This window comes from Halichoerus grypus, chromosome 8 (genome assembly GCF_964656455.1).
Source record: "Halichoerus grypus chromosome 8, mHalGry1.hap1.1, whole genome shotgun sequence".
In the NCBI taxonomy this organism is placed as follows: Eukaryota; Metazoa; Chordata; class Mammalia; order Carnivora; family Phocidae; genus Halichoerus; species Halichoerus grypus.
In genome coordinates, this window is record NC_135719.1 from 64881668 (window position 1) to 64898866 (window position 17199).

The 17199-nt window shown below is 38.1% G+C and overlaps 1 protein-coding gene across 9 annotated transcripts in view; it reads right to left on the reverse strand.

The window, feature by feature from the left end:
• Positions 1 to 17199, reverse strand: part of SEMA6D (semaphorin 6D) — a 590398-nt gene that overhangs the window by 304356 nt on the left and 268843 nt on the right. For all 9 annotated transcript variants that reach the window (XM_078079397.1, XM_078079395.1, XM_078079392.1 and 6 more), the window contains exon 3: positions 7681 to 7752. The gene's annotated coding sequence lies outside the window, so the exon portion shown is untranslated. The remainder of the gene's footprint in view (positions 1 to 7680; positions 7753 to 17199) is intronic.

A 17199-nucleotide genomic window follows, 5' to 3' on the forward strand; every position in this document is an offset into this window, starting at 1 on the left:
AACATACATAAAATGAATACAATAATTAAGTCCATCTCCTTTTATCAAATAAAAACTTATATTTTAGGGTTGTAAAGGTCATTTAAAATTCTCCTTAAATTAAACCTCCAAATTAGCAGGAGAAAAAAAAGCCCTTCCCAACCTGATCCTTAATAATTTTGCAGGCCATCCTATGAATTCACCCATGAAATTTATGCATCAACTAATGACCAGTGTCAACAATAGAGCTAAATGAAAGAATAAATGAATACAGGAATGAAGCCTTAACTTATCAAATACAGAAAACCCTTTCCCACCTCTTTGCCTTTGCTTAGAATGCCCTCCTACCTTCTTTGCCTAAAATATGCCCATGCCTCCATCAAGATCTAGGATCAATGTTACCTCCCTTGTGGCACAGGTCTTCCCCCCACATTTTCTTTTTTCTAACCACCCTCTGTACAAACTCCCACCATAGCTCTGCTATTTAGCAGCATCATTTTGAGGTGCTTGAGGGAAGTGCTCACTACTTGCTTGGCAGTTGTATTAGTCAGGAGAAGCTCCATTATGCAAGTCACAAACTGAACCCAAAATCTCAGTAACTTAACTTAATATGACAGAGGCTTATTTCTTGCTCATACTTTATGTCCTATTCATGGTCAGCAGCGACTCTGCTCCACATAGCTTCTCAGAGATCCATGTTGATGGAAACTCCCATCATCTTGTAGTTATGCCATACAGAACATGGGCCTATTTGATTGTTATAAAATCATGCCATGAAATCATGCCACAAAATCATGAAAAACCTCATATGGGCTTTTACTCACTCAATCCAAATGTGATAAATTCATCACTTCCACATACATGTCATTAACTAGTATTGGTCACAGTACCTTGCCTAATTGCCAAGGCGCCAATAAATACAGGGGAACAAAGGCAATATTTGTTGACCATTATGGTCTTTACCTTAATACTCTATTAAAATATTGTTAAAATGTCCACCCTCTGTGAAGGAATCTACAGATTAAATGCTATTCTTGTCAAAGACCCAAATGGCATTGTTTTTAAAGAAACAGAAGAAATAATCCTAAAGTTCATATAAAAAACCATATAGAAAACCATGAAAGACTCAGAGTAGCCAAAGCAATCTTGAGAAAAAGAACAAAATTTCCTAATTTCAAAATATATGACAAAACTACAGTAATTAAAACAGTATGGTACTGGCATAAAGACAGACATAAAGACCGATAGAACAAAATAGAAATCCAGAAGTAAACCCACACATATATGGTCAACTGATTTTTGACAAGAGTGCCAAGAATACACAATGGGGAAAGAATAGGCTCTTGACAAGTTGTATTGGGAAAATTGGATATCCATACAAAAGAATGAAATCAAACCCCTGTCTTACATCATACATAAAAATCACCTCAAAAGGGATTAAAGACTTAAATGTATGACCTGAAACTGTAAAAGTCCCAGAAAACAACAACAACAACAACAACAACAACAACAACAACAACAACACAGGAGAAAAGCTTCATGACATTGGTTTTGGCAAGTATTTTTTGGATATGACACCAAAAGCACAGGCAACAAAGACATAAATAGACAAGTGGGACTACATCAAACTATAAAACTTCTGCACTGCAAAGGAAATAATCAACAGAGTAAAAGGCAACCATGGAATGGGAGAAATAGATGTAAGTCAAATATCTGACAAAGGATTACTTTTCAAAGTACATAAGGAATTCCCACAACTCAACAGCAAAAAAGAGAGAAAGAAAGAAAGAAAGAGAAAGAAAGAAAGAAAGAAAAGAAAAGAAAGAAGAGAAAAAAGAAAATAGCTCAATTAGAAAATGAGTAAAACCTTTAATAGACATTTCTTCAAAGAAGACATACGAATGGTCAGCAGGTACATGGAAAGGTGCTCAACATCACTCATCATCAGGGAAATGCAAATCAAAACCACAATGAGATGCCACCTCATACCAATTAGAGTAGCTATCAACAAACAAACAAAAAATAAGTATTGCCAAGATTTTTTTTTTTTTTAAAGATTTTATTTATTTATTTGAGAGAGAGAATGAGAGACAGAGAGCATGAGAGGGAGGAGGGTCAGAGGGAGAAGCAGACTCCCTGCCGAGCAGGGAGCCCGATGCGGGACTCGATCCCGGGACTCCAGGATCATGACCTGAGCCGAAGGCAGTCGCTTAACCAACTGAGCCACCCAGGCGCCCTTGCCAAGATTTTTTTTATTAACATATAATGTATTATTTGTTTCAGGGGTACAGGTCTGTGATTCATCAGTCTTACACAATTCACAGCGCTCACCATAGCACATACCCTCCCCAATGTCCATCACCCAGCCACCCCATTCCTCCCACCCCCCTCCACTCCAGCACCCTCAGTTTGCCAAGATTTTGGAGAAACTAGAACTCTTATGTGCTATTAGTGGGAATGTAAAATGCTGCAGCTGCTATGGAAAACAGTATGGAGGTTCCTCAAAAAATTAAAAATAGAACTACCACATGATCCAGCAATCCCATGTCTGGTATATACCCAAAAACATTGAAATCAGAATCTCAGAAAGATATCTTCATTCCCATGTTCACTACAGCATTATTTATAATAGCCAAGGTAAAGAAACAAACTAAATGCCCATCAATGGTTGGATGGATAAAGAAAACGTGGTATATAAATACAATGGAATATTATTTAGCTCTAAGAGAGAAGGAAATCCTACCATGTGTAACAACATGGATGGACCTGGAAGACATTATGCTAAGCGAAATAAGCCAGTCACACAGGACAAATAATGTATAATTTTACTTATATGAGGTACCTAAAATAGTCAAACTTACAGAAGAAACAAACAGAATGGTGATTGGCAGGTGATGGGGGAAGGGGGAAATAGGGACTTGTTCAATGGGTATAAAGTTACAGTTATACAAGATGAGTAAGTTCTAGAGATATGCTGTACAACATAGTACCTATTAACAATAAAAATTTGTGAAAAGTGTAGGTCTCATGTTAAATGTTCTTACCACAAAACAGAAACAACAACAACAACAAAAAAACCCAAAAATGAATGGACATAAGGAAACTTTTGAAGGTGACCAATATGCTTATAACCTTGATTATGATGATGGTATCATGGGTGTATGGACATGTTCAAACTTACCAAGTTGTATACATTAAATATGTGCAATTTTTTGCCTATCAATTATATTTCAATAAAGTTGTAAGGAAATACTCTATTAAGCACTGGAAAAAGAGAAATGAAAGACTTAGTGCCTTCTTGCATATAGCAGGCTGGATAGACACTGGATAGTTTTACTAAAGCCAGTACCTACTAGACACATGTTGCATAATTGAGCATTTAATTGAGGTCACACTAGTCTCTCCGAGAAGAATCATATTTTAAGATAACTTTTTGGAGTCATGTAACATTTGCTGCAAAAAATATACTCATAAATTTAAGTTTAATGCCATATACCCTTTGATATATGCAATGAGGTTTGGGATGCTTAGAAATAAGTGTAGTTTATGTTTATGGTAATTTCATGGGAACATAGAAAGGATCCTAATGTATTGAGCAAACATTCCACAACTAATTAGGCCATTTACTCCTCAATCCACTTCTCCTCTAAACTGAAAGGAGAGAGGCTTCTGGCTAAGAGATTCTGACCCCAGTGGCAACAGGGAGGGTCTGTCTTCCTCAAGGCTCAGTTGTAAGCCTGTCTCAGGCAGCCCTCAAGCTTCTTCCGGAACTCAGTTCACTCCACAAGCCCATAAACAAGGCGACAAGCTGACAGGAACTAAGCCAGGATTCTTGGCCTTCTATTCTGTTTCCTGAGCCAAAGGGAAAGGAGGCCACCTTTCGAGGTCCAGCCAGCTAGGAATTAAGCCTCCTCCTCCCCTCTTACTTTACCCTCGCCAGACAGCCTGTGGACAGCGTTCTCAAGCTTCCGGCACTCCTGGCCAGCTGGGAAAGGAACGGCCTTTCCAGACCCTGTGAGCTCGCCAATAAGCCTTTTTTCCCCCACTCAAGAGCCAGAATTGGGAGATTACAAAGCCACTGTCACAAAATGGTCACTAATAGAGGTTTTAAGGGACCAAGGGGAAAGAAAGAGTTTCTGGGTCAAAGAAAAAGAAAGAAAGTGGTGAGTTTCTTGCAGTGTAGTCATGGTTTTCCATAGTCTGCTGATAATCAGAGAAAATCTTTTCCTTCCAAGGGACCCCAGGCAGGCTGGAAGATGTGTCTCTAAAATCTGTTCAGAGCCGTATTTCATTAGTTTTATTTTATGAGAAGCTTTCTTTTTGAGCATTAATGCCAATTCTCTAATGCATGAAAAATTTAAGTTGATATTTTGTGAAGAGGTGTAAACATTGGTACCAGATCCCTGTTTCACATGCAGACTTCCTGGGGACCTGGTGGGAAAGCAGCTTGAGACAGTCACTCATTCAGATTGTGTTAATGTGCATCAGGGGACTCAAGCATAATTGTTTGATTTGACTTGTGATGTAGATCTTTTCCAAGGCTGGCCTTAGTGTGTCTTGGCCCAGGAACCTCCCTGGCCCTGGTCTCTCAAGTAGTGCTGACTCTCTGATTTAGTCTGGTATTATCCAGGGTCCACTAGGCTCTGTAAATTCCAAATATTCTCCAGGGCCAGGTTTGTACTGGAACCAAAGCTGCCTCTGCAGTGGCCAAGGGGAAAGGCCCAGTGAGGAATAGCAACTGCAGAGTTGTGTGGCTCAAGTGAGGCCACCATATCTTTCCATGGAGGACTGAACGTCTGTCTCCTCCTCTCACCATTGTCCACATACCCAAGCCACTAACAGTATTAGCAAAGTATTTTTTTCCCTCAGGCTGATCCTGGAGAAGAGGTACTGTCTGAATCTCTTTTTCCTAGGAAAGTTCCCATGAGTCTTATGGGAACAGAGCACTATCTAACTTCATTTACTTACACTTTCTAAGGCTAGGACCTACACAAGGCGAAAATGTACTCTCTTAAGCTCTCCCTTCAGAACAATGGATCTACTTACTCTCTGTCTACATAACTATAAGCAACCAGGCAAGTAGTTCTTGACAAAACAAAAGCAAATTCAACCTTGCAAGTGAACTGACCTTCTAACTTAAACTGCAGAATCCAGTTCCAATCATCAAATCAATATTTTCCAGCTTCAACAATTTTCAAAAATCCAGTCTTCACCTATCAATCCTTTATATACATGTCTCATTTAATCTTCTGTACAAATTTATTATATCAATTGTTATTCATAGTTTTTAGATAAGGAAGCTGAAACTCAGGAGAAATCAAGTAACAATATCAGTGTCACACAGATTATAAAAGATGGATGCAAGATTTGACTCCAGTTGTCTTTGGCCACAAAGCTCCTTTTCTTCTACCATTCACATTCTTCTGGTACAGTCCTGGGGCCATTTCGGATGAAGAGGGCATGGTTGGGAAACAGGACTCTATTCTATCGTCCTCACTATCTCTTCCATGTTTACTTTACCTGTTCTACACATTGGGTTTTCATAAAATATTTTCCTTGAAGGTAAGAAAAATTGGAACACAAAATACTATACCATTTGTCTCCCTATTTCAGACTTCTTATTTAGGAAAATATAGAAGCTAAGACAGCGATATATGGCTGACGAGGTATCTTCTAAGGATACAATTTCTGAGTGATCCTGTGAAACATTAATTGGTTATCATGTTACCTTACTAGACAATCAGAGATGATACCCTAAACTCCCTGGTGGCCCAAATTTTTTCTCATAGACCAAAATATTAATTAAGGCCAATGAAAACGAATGCATTTCAGGCTCTTTTAATATCTTTTACATTTGGGAGAAAATATCAAATTTCCTCTGCTCTTGTGATTTGGAAAGGATAGGCTATTGACAATTAAGACAAGTGACCCTCCAATCCGAATAGTGTCCCTAGTTAAACTAAAAGAGTATGGGTAATACACGTCACCCCCTATGGTTTTTGAAAATGCCATCTATCATTAACATTTCCTGATTTCTCTGCACAATAGGGGGTACCAAAATGCATACCATTTGGTACCACTGTCTATTCCAGTGGTACTTTGACACCTTTAAGGATGGAAGACGCAATGCCAAGGTACGTGCCCTCAAAGCTTAGCTGTCACAAGTGGTTCCTGACCAGTCACAACTGCCTTCTGGCTTCTTGCTGATCTTGCTTAGCCTTGCTTTCAGATGATAAAATATGTTTGTCTCTTCTCACCTCTCACTCCTTCTCCTCCTTCTCTCTCTTTCTCTCTGTGTATGCAGTGTGCAGTGGTGTGTGTGTGTGTGTGTGTGTGTGTGTGTGTGTGTGAGAGAGAGAGAGAGAGAGGCAGAACTCTGATTAACTGAAGTTGGTGTATTTCAGGAATGATCTCCCTTTCTCTTGATTTATCAACCTCAGATGTGTCTATCAGGGACTTTGCTTAACAGTTAATGCCCCTTCTTCAGAAAGACACTTCCACATTAAATACAAAAGATACAATCAAAGCCCCTTACCTTGGTTGTCTAGCTCCTCCCACTAGGCCCATTCCCCAATCTGGCTCAAAAACCAAGTCAAATGGGTCTGTGTGCCAGGCTGCTCTCTACTGCCATCTCATGGTGAGCCAGCCTTTTTCCGAGAATTAACCTCTCAGTTGGTACAGACCCTCCTAGACAAAGTAGACAAATTATGAAGGGTCCTTTCCAACTGAAGAACAGTCTTTTAACAGATTGCTTAGACATAAGTTGAAAATAACTAAGGAATTACTGAATGAGTCATAGTTTTAGCAAGGAGTATATTAGCACCTGATTTGAGAAATAAGAAAACGTGACATAGGAAAAGGGGTATCCTGGGAAAGCAGCAAATTGAAAAATACTAGAGTCTTGGAGACATATTTATAGGAACTAACAGACTTAAAACTGCACCAAGAGTCAGTAATGATTTCTATACAATCACTAGGACAACCTACTGGTGTCTCACAGGGTCTGTGTAGAAGTTCACAGTTACCATGATACTCATCCAGTCACCGCATACCACTGTCACTGTTCGAATAGAACTGCTTACTGATCTGACTCTGTTTCCTCAAATATTCATGAAGTAAAACAGTCACATGTCCCAGTCAATTAACAGTCTTTCTTTCATACTTGGTTGCTTCTTCTCTGATCACTTGGTCAAAACCAGTAGTATTTTCCTCTATACACATCATACGACTCGCCTTGCTCCAGCAACTGCCTACCAGACATTGTCATTACAGTAGATATATTTAGTTCCTGAAAGCATAACTTTACATTGATTAAAATTTTGAAATGACTCCGTAAAGCATTTTCAGTATATGGCATACAGCAAACTGACCCAGACTGTTATTCAAATGGTATGTTTAAAGCAGTGTTTCTAATATTTATCTTTATTCTCCTTCTATAGTGTTTTTTCTAAACTGGCAAAGAAGGTTTAAAAATCAAAATAAAACTTGAATTTTGATCTATACTAAATCAAGAAACCAATCTGAAAAGCTAAACTAACCTGACTACTTGGTTGAGCATATCCAAGCCAATATAAGGCAAAAGTCCATATAAGATGATATATATTTCCCTAAGAAGAATGAACCTTCCAAATTCAAGCTTAAATCAAATCATAGTATCAATCCATGTGGAAGAAACAGAATTGCAGAAGACCCATGCCTTACTGTTAGGAGTCTTGGTCTTCCTTAGGATTCCAGGCTGTCAATCTGTGGCTGAGCGATCCAGGACTCTGCATTCTATAGTAAATAGAAAAGAAAATGAACAAAAAGATATCAGGATAGCTACAAATGCAGCAAAAGTGCATTCCTTACAGATTACTAAGGAAATAGAAAATAAATTGGAATTAGGTTCATAATCCCTCTTTAAGCAATACTAGCCCACCATCAAAAATATATATATATATATATATTTTTCCACACAAAGCCAATATGTAAGCCGGTAGTTTTATACAGGGCCTTAGAAACTACACAATGTGGTTACTAAAGGTAACAAGACCATGTTAGGAGGAACTGTCAGCTGTACCCAATTTGTTAACAATGAAGAAACATAGATATGAATAACATATATATACACATACATACACATACACATGTATATGGGTACACATATATATATACATACTGTCACATAGGATTTAAATTAGAAAGGAGGCTGAGGTTGCTGATTTCCTTGACTACATTCTTTTTCCAACAAGAAGACAAGTCTAGTGCAGCAAGTGACAGACAGTGATACAAGCCCATTATTTACATAACATATGTACTGGCCTATGCTTCACCAAGTACTGTTACATAAACCTTCTCATCTGAATCTAACAACACTGCTGATATTATTTTTCTCATACTACAGATGAGAGAAAACACTAAGGACCATAGAAGCAAAGAAACTTTTCCCAGATCACAGAGCCAGTAGGGGAAGGAGTTCAAACCTATCTTCTTTCTGCCTGCTGCCTTAGCAAGCACATCTACTAAATGACACCCATACTGCTGGATTAGGTCCTACAAAAACCCATGATGATAAAGAATTCTATCAGTTTCCTCTTAACAGCCCATCATGGAAAGAAAAGAGACAATGTCCTAAAGTGAAGCAAAATGCCATGATGTGTAAAAGGGATGTGATGAAGGTAGAGAAACAATCCCACTCCCATTTCCCACATATCTAGATCAAGTCTTACAAGTTTTTCCCTAATTAAACAGCCTTTTTTATTCTTCCATCCCTTCCTCTACTTCTCAGTCGGCCATTTAACTAACATTTTCAAGTTATTTTTTTCCCACAAATTTGCCAGCCTTCTTGCATTTTCAGCCTTCACATGTTTAATGAGAACACACTGGGTATAGGCCTTATGTCAATCCACCTACTATAGGTTGCATTTTCTAGCAAGCATTAGCATAAATACCAACATGTTTACATCATAATTACTTTAATTCCCTCGGCCCCTACTAGACCTGGAGTGTGTCATTCCACAGTGATTTCAGGGGTAAGAGATGATTACTGGTCCATGAAACAAAAATTACAATAAATGCTTGGAAACTTGGCACACTGCTTCCGAAACCATCCCAACTTTGCATCAAGGAGGGCATAATGCTTTTATGTTGACGTGAGCAAGTCACCATTTTCTAGGTCTTCAGGTTCTCATTTATAAAACAAGGATCAAAATTCTTATCTTTACCTTTTCTCCATGAACAGTTGCAAATATGAACATTTTGGCATCTGAAAAGCATGTCAAAAAAAGCATGTTTTTCCCTGGAGAAAACCACTAGGTAAATATTATAGAACTGGCAAGATCCTTTCCTGGATTTACAACTTACAAGCAGGGACCTTTCCCTATTATAGGAAAAAGAGTTTAGCACAACTAGCAATGTTGCAAAGTGTCTAGGAAGTAAGGATTTTAAATGGCATGTGAACAATTACTTATTACATAATTACATATGAATATACAAAGGTCTATATTTGGGGCTTATTATTAATAACCAGATAATTAACAGTAGTAGAGGTTGAAGTCAGAAGTCAGAGGCCCATTTTAAATGATTGCAATTCTATGAGGGATATTTCCATTTTTCTTACAGAATAGAGATTTATATATTCACTGGTAAAGCATATTTATTGACTATGCAGGCAAAAGCACTGTGGATATGGGATAGAAAAAGTCTTGTATTTATTGAGCACCTATCATATTGTAGATGCTGTGCAAGGTGCATTTACTTGTGTGTTTGTGAGTGGTGGAGGTGGGAGGATGGGTAGGAGAGAAGGTGTAAGAGAAAGAGAGGAATGGAGTATTCTAGCTGGAGTCTCAGCTCTACACATCACTGGGATTCATATATGTCTGGCAAACTTGTGACATTATCTGTCTATTTGCACAAGGGAGATAAGAACCCCTTAAGAGTACTAATTAAGACAAACTGGCTTGGTCCATGACAGTACATCATTTATTAATGGGGTATGACAATCCATGGGACCGCCACTTTGATTTGTGTTCCGACCTAACTGTGCATGGACTCATATATATGGTACTTGTCTATTAAAGAGGTATTTAAGTTAAATCAGAGAGAAAGAAGAAAGTCTCCATTTTGGCAAGGGTGCAGGGTAGTTTGTGTACATGCAAGACTATGAAGAACACAGTACAACTCTGGCACCTTGAGAGGTTGAGTAACTCGGCCACACCACAGTGGTGGCAGCACAGAGTCTCCATGGCAGCATGCCGGCGGCTCCTCAAAATAATAATCTGAGAAGAGTGAAAAGTAGACCTGGCTGTGGAATATATTCCTGGCAAATGTGGGGGTACCAGGAAGCAGGGCCCTTGGTGTAGAACTGGGCACGGGCAGCAGTGGCTTGGCATGAAGTTGAGAAGCTAGGTATCACCAAAGGCACTTGAAGCAGGATGTGATGGTGGTGGTTGGGAGCGGTGGGAAGGCTGATGTCATCTGATAACTGAATGCATTTCTTAACGAACACATATGAGACACCCCTAGGGACAAGGTGCTGCAGGGGCTGAATTTATTACAATAGCAATGGGTGGTCCATCAGAGAAATGCTACTTACCATTTATGTGACTCTGCAAGATATGTTTTACACAAAATATACATTTAACTGTGGTAATGGAAGGTCACTGTCCTCATCTTACTGATGAGAAACTGTAGCTCAAAAAAGTGAAATCTCGTTAGGATTACTATATAGGTTGAGTAGTGGCCCCTAAAAAGATACATGCATGCCCTAATCCCTAGAACCTGTGAATATTACCTTATATGGCAAAATATATGATTAAGATAAGGATCTTGAGAGGAGGAGCTTATCCTGGATTATCCAAACGACCTCCAAATGCAATCACATGTATCCTCACAAGAAAGAAACAGAGGGAGTTCTGGGGTACCTGGTGGCTCAGTTGGTCTGACTCTTGGCTTCAGCTCAGGTCATGATCTCAGGGGTCATGGGATCAAGCCCCAGGTAGAGCTCTGCGCTCAGCAGGGAGTCTGCTTAGGGATTCTCTCCCTTTGCCCCTCCCCCATCTTGCACATGTGCAAAAGCACACGTTCTCTCTCTCTCCCAAATGAATAAATAAATCTTTAAAAAAAAAAAAGAAGCAGAGGGAGTTTTGAAACACACACACACAGAGAAGACACACAGAAAAAGAGGAGGCAATGCGATCACAAAGGTAAAGATTGGAGAGGTGCAGCCACAAGCCTGGAGCCATCAGAAGTTGGAAGGGGCAAGAACGGCTCTGCCAACACCTTGGTTTCAGCTCTGACCTCTGGAACTGTGACACCATGCATTTCTGTTTTAAGCCATCCACTCTGTGACAATTTGTTACCACCACCATAGAAAACTAATATAGTCACACAATTATCTAGTAAAAAGAGGAAACATGTTTCAGATCTAAGTTTGTCTGACTTTAAAGTCTGTCTCTTTGGGCCTTGCTGGGACGCCTCCTATATAACATCAGTACACGCTGCAGCCGCATACAGGTCTTGGGTCTTGCAGAATACTTACCATCCGCTTTAGTCAACATGACCTTTTATTTGGAAATGCACTAAAACTACTGGATATTTTAAGATTTAAATGAAAAGTATATGCAGTAATGGCTATAGGAACTGAATCAAGAGAACTCGTTATGGTCAAAAATGATCAGGAAAGACTTTATGGAGAAGGCTTTGAATTGTGAGGGAAAGGATGCTCATAATTGGATAATTGTGAAGGACCAGGTAGAACATTGCAGAGTCTCTGAAGAACAGCTTAAGCAATATTTCAAGGGAAAATGACATGCTCCATGCAGAGTACACTGTGTAACCCAGCTTGCAACTGAAAAACTTGTACTAAAATGAGAAACTAATTAGATTTAGATCCTGATTGTTTCTGTTATTGCTACAGTGGATTGTTACTATCCCTTCTGGAATCTGAGGTATTCTTATTTACTTACCGGAGATCCTTTTCTTAAAAAAAAATCCTCCCCACATCCAAATTCATTATTGAATTGGTTTTGTAGCTACATCACTTTGTGGCCAGGCATTTTCTTTCTGTCCACGTGCCTCTTTCAATGCCATCTGTTTTGCTAAAGGATTTAATGAATTACAAGCCAGGCCAGCAACTGTATGTACAGGGCCACAAAGATCCAGTTCTTGAAGAACAGGTTTTAGCTTTACATCAGCCCTTCCTTCTCCACCAAGGTGAATTAAGTAATCTTTTTACAAGAGATGAAATTACCTGCACTCTTGCCTAACATAATAAAGAAAAAGAGAAGGCCTTTTATCTATTCATTGTAAACAGAGTAATCACAATTTGCTATGGCTCACAGAAACAGGAAAAAACAATAACAACAAACCACCACAACTAATGTGTTTTTCATTTTACCTGAGAAACTTAAGAACTTGGTAGTCTTAACTCTAGTTCATTATATCCAACGATTTAATCTCTGACGGCAGCGTAGCAAGAAATATGTTTATGTCTCAGGTAACAACAGCGTCACCCCAGATCAATATTCACAGAGACTGTGGGAAAGAGGTTCAGTTTGTGCAAAAACACCTATGTGTGTCCCACCTGAGAACAGAGAAGCTGAGATGGGGCACTGGGGTGTGGCATCCACTCTCTGGAATCGCTAGTCAGGCAACATCTGTATTGCCACAAAATGGCTTAAAATTAAGAAGGTTTAAAGCATCATCTCTGCCTTAAAAATTTAGTTAGAGAGATGAGACACAGGTCTTAAATTTTAAATAATAGCCCCAAACAATCAAAACAAAAAGAACCCAAAGGAAGAGTTTAAGAAAGCAAAAATAGCCCAACACAGGACACATTTAATTATCAGTAATTGCTACAGGATGTCAGAAAAATAGAGAGAACAGAAGTCATCTGGAAAAGCTCCATGGCAGTACCAAGATTTGAAATGAATCACGCTGGATGTACAAAAAGCCAAAAAAAATCAATATCTAGAATCACCAAATGGTGCCTTTAAGAATATTCAGAAAACTCTGGTAATACACAAGGACTGTCTTGCTCATGTGGCAGGATCAAATCTAATACACATTGACTTGAACCAGTAAACATTTATAGCCTTTTTCATCCATCCCACCATATAAATGTGAAGATGCAAACAGAAACATTTATTCCTCACTTATTTTAAATGTGTTCTGCAAGTGGAAGCTCTAATCTTATGGATTTTATCCTTCTAGGACTAGGGTGTTTCTACTGACCTTAGTTCATCTTCCTTAAATTAACATGCAAGGACCAGATTTTCCATTCCAAAGAGCATGCATGACTCATCCAAGGACAGAAAGCAATTAAATTTCCAAGAAGAAGCCTCTTCCTAACATCCTGTACACCTCACTTTATCAATAAGAATTTACTTAGAATCATGATTGTGATTATGATTACTACTACCACTAATTTTAATGATGGAAAGACTCTGGTTCCATGCCCTCTGTGATACTGTCATATGATTATCAAATCTCACAGACAAACCTCAGATTTCTTGTTCTGCATGTTTCAACCTAACCACTTGCCCAATAAATATTCCAGAATGTCTGTTTCATACATGGCAGATATAATGGTGAAGAGGAAAGCTATAAAGTCTATGTGTTCATGCAGTTTACATCCAAGCGTGTGTATGTATGTGGTGTGCATGTTGGGGGAGACAGACAATAAACAAGTAGTTCAAATGAATAAAAGCAATTTCGATTGTGAGGTGTCTGCTATGTAGAAATGACAGTGTGATAAGATGGACAGTGACTGTGGAGGGTGGCTGTGAGTGGATGTACAGTTATTTTAGATGGTGTGGTCACTAAAGGCCTCTCTGAGAAGGTCATATTTCAAGAATTGAATGAAGGCAGCAATGTAAAGACCAAGGGGAGAGTGGTCCAGCCAGAGAGAAGAGCAAGTATAAAGGTCCTGGGACAGAAATGAGCTTGTTCAAGGAGGCAGAGGCCAGGAGCGTTGGAGAATGAGAAGGGTACTGGTTGGAAAAAGGCAGGAAGAGGAAGTAGGCAGGAGTTAGACCATGTGGGGCCTTGTGGACCATGGAAATGACTCAGTATGCTTGGTTAGGGCAAATATTAATAGTGATTTCATAAGATCAAGGCAAATTTATTTGAATTAATTTCTAGGTCATTATATCTGCTCTTGTATGTTGTGATACTTATTGATAACAAACATTTTATATATTTATTTTCAATATTTACTAGAAATATAACATTTACCAAAACTAAGATTTGTTGTTTACACAATTTTATGATCCTATTTAAGCTTAAATAAGAAATGATAAGATTTTTGCAATATATTTTAATGTTCCCCACCCTCCCTCACAATACTTTCTACACAAAAGTTTGGAAAACAAAGGGAAAAAGCTATGATCACATAACACTAACAAATCACCTATTTTCAGTTGTCTTTGCTCCTTTTTACATCTGTCCTCAAGCATACAGCATCATGATGTAGTTTTAATCATGGCAGAAATATGATTTTTCTTCACTGCTTTCAAAGCACATTTAGAGTAGGGTACTTATTATTTTGTAAGATTTGGTCATTGGCAAGATTTCTTGGCAACTCTAAATAAGCCTGGCAAACCAGGCTCCATAGATCACTGCTTGCAATGATTTCTCGCTCTCGTTGACTCAGATCTCCACTTCTTATCAAAATTGGCCTTTCAGGGTAAAAAAGGACTTGAGACGAAAAGTAATTTCTGATAAGCAGTAATGAGCCTGACTCCTTCTTACGAGGCTCCCTGGGTATAAAAATTAGATTCTAAGTAATTCTAAATAATTTTTGAGAATTCACAGGAGGAGAATTCCTCCTCTTGGTTGAGTGTCATTTGGTTGCAAATGAGAAGACACAGCTGTGGGATGGCTAATTAGAAGACTTTAACCTCACCTCACTATGTCTTAACAAAACCTAGAAAATAGACATTTTCCTTAGTCTTTATGTAAGATTTTAAAGCTCCCTGACATGGGGATTTGAATATAGGGATCTAGAGAGCTTAAAAGGTCAAGGAGGAGTTACTGGAATTGATTTTTTAAGGAATGGATTTTATTTCATAAATTCATGTGTTATTTAGAAAATTGAAGTAGAAGGACCAAATCCAGTATATTCTGCACTACTCCACATTTTCCCCCAGATAGTTATCTCTGATATTGCCAGAGAGATGAAATCCTTTTAAATAGAACTTAATAGAGTTTTCACAGAAATTGTTAATAAAATTTAATATTGGTTTAAGTGGAAAGCTGTAGGAGAAAAAGGGAGAAAAATCTATCATTTGTTTTGTGGTTATTTTACAAGTTTTTAAATTTAAATATTTCCCCTTGCATGTATCACAGGCATCTCAAAATTAGTACAATCAGTACAGAATTCTTGATACCCACATTCACTTCCATTTGTTACTCCATGGTCCTTCCTAGCTTAGTAAATCATGACGCACCCAGTGCCAAATCAAACTAGATCATACTTGATTCTCCTCTCTCAGAGCCTCCTTCAACTCCATCCATATCCAATCCATCTGCAAGTCCTACAGAATAAATCACAAGGCTGCAATCAAGGAGTTGCTGGGCTGTGTTCTCCTCTGTAGGCTCAACTGGAAAGAATCTGATTCCAAGCTTATTCAGGTTGCTCACAGAATTTATTTCTGTGCAGCTGTTTGACTGAGGGGGCTGGATTTTTGCTGACTATTGGCTGAAGGCTACTCTCAGGCCACATAGTGGCCACCAGAAGTTCCTAGAGGCTGTCTATATGCCCTTGCCACATAGGTTTCCTTCAACATAGCCACTCACTCCATTAAGCCTATGAGAATCTCCAATTCTCTTACTTCTATCGGTTTCTGTTTCATGTTTTCTAAGCTCTGTTTTTAAGTGCAGAAATATTTAAGATTGTTATGTTCTCTTGATGAATTGACCTCTTTGTCATTATGAAATGATACTTCCTGGTCATTTTCTAAGATCAATATAGCCACTCATCTTTATTTTAATTAGTGTTATCATGATATAACTTTTTGTATAATTTTACTTTTAGCCAGTTTTTGTTTTTATATTTCAAGTAAGTTTCTTATTTTCTTACAGGCAGCATATCTTGGATCTTGCTTTTTTATTCAATCTGATGATCTCTCATTTTTAATCAGGTGTTTAAACCATTTACATTTAATGTAATTATTGGTGTCATTTCATTTAAATCTACCATGCTTTTCTTTGTTTTATATGTATCCCATCTCTTCTTTACTCCCTTTCTCCCTTTGTTATGGAATGAATGTGTCCCCTCTACCAAATTCATGTTAAAACCTTAGACTACAATGTGATGATATTTGGAGATAGGGTTTTTGGGAGACAGAGTTAGATTAAGTTATGAAGATGGGACCCTCATAATGGGCCTTATAAGGTGGCCCCTATAAGAAAAGGAAGAGAGAGAGATCTCCCTCCCCCTCTCTACATGCCCACACAAAGGAAAGGACATGTGAGGACATAGCAAGTAGGTAGCTATCTTCAAGCCAGGAAGAGAACTCTCACCAGAAACTGTGCATTGGCTGGCATCTTGATCTTGGACTCCCCAGCTTTCAGAACCACGAGAAATAAATTTCTGTTGTTTAAGCCCCCAGTCTATGATATTTTGGTATGGCATCCTGAGCAGATTAAGACGTCCCTTTTTTCCTGCTTTCTTTTAGATTAATTGAATATATTTTAAAATTATTCCACTCTATATACCTTGTTGGCTTATTAGCTATACCTCTTTTTTTTTTTTTTTTTTTACAGTGGCTGCTTTAAGGGTTTACAGTATATACATCTTTAAAATATAGAACTTCAAGTAATATTATGCCATTTCATACAGAGTGTGAGACCACTACAAGAGTATACACCAATTTCTCCTCACCCATTCTTTCATTATTTTTGTCGTACATGTTAATACCACAGATATTATAAAACCCCTCAATATGTCATGATTATTTCTGCTTTAAATAATCAATTATATTTTAAAGATAATTTAAAAATAAGAAAACATATTTTAATATATGCCTACATGTTTACCATTTCCAGTGCTCTTCATTTCTTTGTGTAGATTTAGATTTCAGCTTTTTTCTGAGAGTCTTTATTTTGGTTTTTATGTTTGAGAGATACTCCTGTTGAGTATACATCATTTTAGATTGACAATTTTGTTCTTTTAGTACTTTGCTCTTCTGTCTGGCCTGCATTGTTTCCAATGAGAAGTCTTCAATCATTCTTATCATT